Here is a 6,212-nt window from a genome sequence, read left to right as displayed (position 1 = left end):
TTGGTAGTTGAAATGAAACATGAGAAAACTAATAGAAACAAAGAAAATGCTGCCCAATTTTCCCTAGAAATAGTAGCGCGTTCTTCTCATCGATTGACTAACGATGGTACGAATTCTCTTGAAGGTAGAGACGTGACATCAAAGGAAATCAAGCAAACGATAGCATAGTTAAACGACAAAGGTATGTGAGGCTTATCTTTTATTTCAAAAGGCATGAATCCTTCAAGTCTTATATAATCCTTCTACAAAACGAAGCCTATGAGTCCTTCAATATATTGAATTACATATGAATATGATGGTGATGATAATGAGCTAGAGTATAGCGATTCAAGAAATTGTGGCATGATGTTCCTATAAGGCTAATGATATTATCTTTGTCAACACTCGCCTTATGCTCTATTTCCTTCAAGGCGAGGCACGATGCTCATAAACGTTCATAATATAATCGGGGGTTCACGACCTTACGTCACCCCGACATAGTGTGGTTGCCCTTAAAGCTTAACGTATGCTCTTAATGCTAATATATGATATGTCTATAAGATGATTAACAATGCTAGTTTGTAATATGATGATGATATGTATAACATACCAGGAAATGATAAGATGATGCTATGTTATGAGATGTGTAATAGTGATGTGTGATGATTGATTTTGTGATGATAAGATTCCACCGTGACTATTTGGCCGGGCATGTCACCACTAATGCGGGCTACTATGTTTACACCGAGCCTAGAGGGCCGGGCATGATCACCACTAGTGGGCGGCATATGAGGATTACCCGGACGCGGGTAATGATGTGAAGTACGATGTGACGATGTACGTGATGAAGTATGTGATGATGTATGTGATGATGAATGTGATGATATAGGATATGACAAACCATATACTATGATGATTTTTATATGATATATGTAAAAAGTATCTTGCTTATAACACTCAAGTAGGTTATATCTTTTCTTATGATTCATGATGCTTATATGACATTGTTCATTTCATTCCTGCCTTACATACTCAGTATAATGTTCGTACTGACGTTCGTTTTCTTTGGACGCTGTGTTTATGCCCACAGGTAGAGAGGGAGGAGATCTTGCTCCGGACTCTTAGAAGCTGTTAGCTGACTGAAAGCACTCCCTTGTTCCGGAGGTGCTAATGATGAATCTTTTGTGTACAGTTGTATGTGTAATCCAATAGAGGCTCGTAGATACTCAATGTGGGTTATGTGGTTTCACGACATGGATATTGTGTAAATATATTGATATATGTTATTGTATAAAAGCATTGTGTTTTATAATGAAAAGCAGTTTCTTTTGTAAAGTGAGCATGAAATCGATAAATGATTGTTGAATGAGTCTAAGAAGTAATAGTACGAGCGGTGCTCGGTGGTTAGCCCCGGGCACCTGTCGCGGCCCCTAGCTGGGTCGTGACAATAGTCATCTGGTCCCTCTGGAAGAGTTAGAACTGGAGTTGTAGACAACTTATCTTTCAACAACTGGAAGCTTTGCTCAAATGCATCGGTACACTGGAACTTAGCTGCCTATAATCAATACACATCCGCAGCGACCCATCCTTCTTTCTCACAAACAGTACCGGTACTCCCCAAGGTGATGTGCTGGGCCTGATGAAGCCCTTTTCTAACAAATCTCTTAGTTGCTCCTTTAACTCCTTTAGTTCTGCAGGTGCCATTCTGTAAGGAGGAATAGATATGGGCTCAGTATCTGGCAATACATCTATAGTAAACTCTATCTCCCGCTCAGGAGGAAGACCTGGAAGTTCATCTGGGAATACATCTGGAAATTCATTAACTATCGGCACTGATTGAATAGTCGGTACTTCTGCTTTCAAGTCATGCACCCGAACCAGATGATAAATATAACCCTTTCTAACCATCTTCCTTGCCTTGAGGTATGAAATAAACTTACCCCTCGGCGATGCCGTATTCCCTATCCAATCTATGACTGGCTCTCCTGGGAACTGAACTCAAACTATCTTTTCTCTACAATCAACGTTAGCATAACAAGAAGCTAGCCAATCCATACCCATAATAACATCAAACTCAGTCATATCTAACTCTATTAAATCTACCAAGGTATGAGGGCTATAAATATCCACCGAACAATCTCTATATACTTGCTTTGCTATAACAGAATCTCCTACCGATGTAGGTACCTCAAATGGTTCTATCAACTCAGGTTCTATTCCGATTCTACTAGCAACAAAGGGAGATATATACGATAAGGTGGAGCTTGGATCTATCGATGCATATACGTCCCGAGAGAAAATCGATAATATACCTGTAACCACATTCGGTGACGCCTCCTGATCCTGTCTACTAGCCAAAGCATATATGCGGTTGGAAGGACCGCTAGAACTGGAAACTCTGCCACGACCTCTACCACGGCCTGCTGGTATCTGAATACCCCCCATAGGGCGCATAGCTATAGAAGAAGATGAACCAGCAACCGATCCAGTAGGCTGAGCCACACCACCTGGACCGCCTCCATACGGACACTCTCTCATAATATGGCCTTGACAGCCGCAAGAAAAACAAGCACCTATAGCGCGACTACATTCCCTAGAATGGAGCCTACCACACCGAGAACACCGAGGCAAAGGTGGCCTCGACTGACTCAAACCTCTATTCATCTGCAAACCCGAAGTTCTGGAGCTCTGACCGGCTCCTGAATACCCTGTGCTGTCAAATCTCCTACCTGTGAACTGTGGGGGTGCACTCTGTGCTGGCTGGGAAGAATATCTACTATACTGCTGAGGCTGCCTGCCTCAAAACCCGCCAGGGTAACCAGCTGATCTAGCCCTCTTATGCTGACCTCTGTCATAATCTCTATATGGCTGACTTCCCCTATGTCGATCCTCTACCCCCTGTGCATATGCCTGTATCCGAGCAATATCTGTACCTGGCTGAAGAGCCACCGCCATACAACTATCAATCAAATAGCGATCCAGTCCAATCACATAACGATGCACTCTATCAGCCATATCAGCTACAATTGTCACGACCCAAACCCATGGGCCGTGACTAGTGCCCGAGCTGGACACTCGTAAACATACCTGTTAGACATAATAGGCTGAAACTAAGGGCAGTATGGAAACTTGCAAAAACAAGAGATTATCTCAGAACGCTATTTATCATGATAAGCCTATCTCCTGAGGAGTCACAGCGAACCAAAAGATAACACCATACGCAAGCCGACAAGGCTGCCACTATAAATGGAAACATCCAAAACAAGTCATATTGACACAGCTGAACAACACCTATATACAACCCACACATATGTCTACAGACCTCTAAGAGTATCAATAGTGAAATATGACGGGACAGGGCCCCGCCGTACCCCTGGATAAACATAAGTCTACATCAAAGATCTGTACCAAATTAGTCTAGGCTCCGAGACAATGGAGCTCTCCAAACAGCTGAGTAGAAATCCTAGGCTGGAGGATCACCAAATCGAGTACCTGTACCTGCGGGCATGAAACGCAGCCCCCCGAAGAAAGGGGGTCAGTACGAGATATGTACTGAGCATATAAAGCATGAAATACAATAAAGAGGATCATGACTGAAATAGAGATTTCCGGAGACAAGTATGACAATCAAGAAATCACTGTACCTGTGCCTTATGAAATGAAAATCATGCATAGCTATATCATATACCATATTCGGTCCATTATGGACTCGATGAATAAAGTCGTATACACATACCATGCCCGGCCCATCGGGGGTCTCGGTGCCATCATCACATCATCATATCATCATATCATTATATATATATATATATATATACCGTACTCGGCCCTCTAGTGAGGGACTCGGTGAACAATGCAGTGAAACTGTGCACGAAAACATACCCGGCCCGGGACTGGGTGAAAGATATATTAACGGCATGCATGAGCAGCATAATGAGCAACCATATGCAAACTAAATCATCATCTGAGACTCAATAGAATAATTAGAATGAACTAACACTTGACAACCAAAGACAACAATCATGTCAAGTACTCTTCGAATATCACTATGGATTATATCAAATAGAACTTCAAGAATCATAGACACGTATCAGGACATAATGAAATAGCTTCTGGAAATCAAGAACATTGCCATCCTAGTGTCTCTAAGAATAGGAGCTTCTTTGGAGTTTATATATTCGTCGTCTGTTTGTCTCGCATAGATCATGCCAAAAGAAAGAAAGGATAGTTTTACATACCTTGTCGCTTCTCAAGTTAACCATAACTTAGGTTTGGGGCTTCACCAATCTACAAACAATACCAAATATGCCAATAATCAAATTAGGATACTCTTTCTAACAAATCCTTAATTACTTAGAAATCTAACGATATTCGGGTAGCATCTTCCTTAAAAGCTTAATAATCCTCATGATTCCAATTTATCCAAAATATCAATCACAATACCAATAACGATATCAACAAATACATATCCAAATAGAATCGAATCCATTCTTAAATCACCTCAAAAACAGCCCAATATACATTCCTATACCGATGCTTGTATATACTTCTTTATTTTCGTATATACATAGAATAACAACAAACACAACAACAACAACTACAGCCAATCCCACAATATTCCAGCCCACAAAATAATTCATAACAACCACCAAACAGCCCACATGATAACAACAATAATTTATCCGATTTCCGATATAGTTTTCGTAATTCTTTCATCTAGCAACGTAGATACGATTCGGATAACTCAATACATCTAGGAGAGAGGATTTCTTACCTTATATGCCAAGAACTACTCTTCTTCCATCTTACTTTACTTTGAAGAAAGCTTGGATTCAACAACATGACAAAGTGGAACAATGAGGTCGGATCAGAGAGCAAAACCCGCTTTGTTGCTCTTGAGAATAAATACACGTTGCTGCTACCACAATTGAAATTCACGTTGATTCATATATGTTGTTGTCCAGCAATTCGTTATTGTCTTGGATTTGTGGAGGACTCGTCTGATCTAAAAGATTTTGGTCTGTACATTATCTAAATCACCAAGTATATCCTTGTACGTTTGGTTAGCTTTAGTGAAGTGTTCTTGCCATGTCAAATTGCTTAGCTACAATATGATCAATATAAGTCTTAGGTGCATACAAGACAGGTTAAGTAGAGTCCACTTCTTGGATTGTGGGGTCCACCCCTTTGTATTATCTTGAACACTTAAGTTGTAAAGATGCCACAACTAGCCAACAAAATGAATAGTCACTACTTGCCCTTCCTTTATGGCTGCCACATGGAAATAATCAATTCAAAATTTTCCACTAACTTAGTGATTAATTACTTATCTCTATTGCACTACACATTGAACTAATTACACGCGCAATTAACATACTCATTGCCATGCTCATGTGATATGCCACTAGTCCATAGCTCGTTTGTCACATATAAAATATTATTTCCAATCACTGTCATCATACTTTCGAGCCTTAAAAAAATTTCGGGACGTCATTCCTTTTACACATTGAGCTCTTGATCCCCATCTTGAATATGACCGAATTTTCCGGCTCGGTTAAATTTGCTCATGTTGGATGGTTCAATTTCCTAGTCCAAAAATACGGAATATTATAGCTTGGACTGTATTTCATTCAAATAAATTTCAAACCTCAACGAAACTTATTTTCTTCGATTTGATTAACTTCTAATATTTACAACACATTTGTACCATCGCTCTAACCACCTATAAACTTACAGTATAACCTCGTTTATGTTAATAATATCATTTAACTCGCATGTTTTCCAATGCATGAAAACACGGGATGTAACAACAATAGTAGGCGCATATCTAGCCAACGAATCAAACTCAAGACTATAATCTCGAACGCTCCTGCCATTCTGCCTCAGATGTAAGCATCTATCAACTCTGGCTCGTCTCATCTCTGGGGGCAGAAAGTGGCCAAGGAGGGCCTCCACAAACTCATCCCATACCGCTGCATCCTCACCCCTAGATAACTCCGACGACTCATACCAATTAACAGCTACATCCCGCAACCGATACGAAGCCAACTCAACAGACTCAGTCTCAGAAGCCTTGATCATCCTCAATGTACGCTGCATCTGCCGAATAAACTCCTGCGGATCATCCTCGGGCTTTGACCCGAAAAACTCTGGAGGATTACAACTTAAGAAGTCACGAGCCCTCAAACTATCATGTCTATCCGCATGGTCAACTCCCCGTGCCTGCGAGCCTG

This window comes from Lycium barbarum, chromosome 5 (genome assembly GCF_019175385.1).
Source record: "Lycium barbarum isolate Lr01 chromosome 5, ASM1917538v2, whole genome shotgun sequence".
Classification (NCBI taxonomy): Eukaryota; Viridiplantae; Streptophyta; class Magnoliopsida; order Solanales; family Solanaceae; genus Lycium; species Lycium barbarum.
This window is presented reverse-complemented; position numbering follows the sequence as displayed.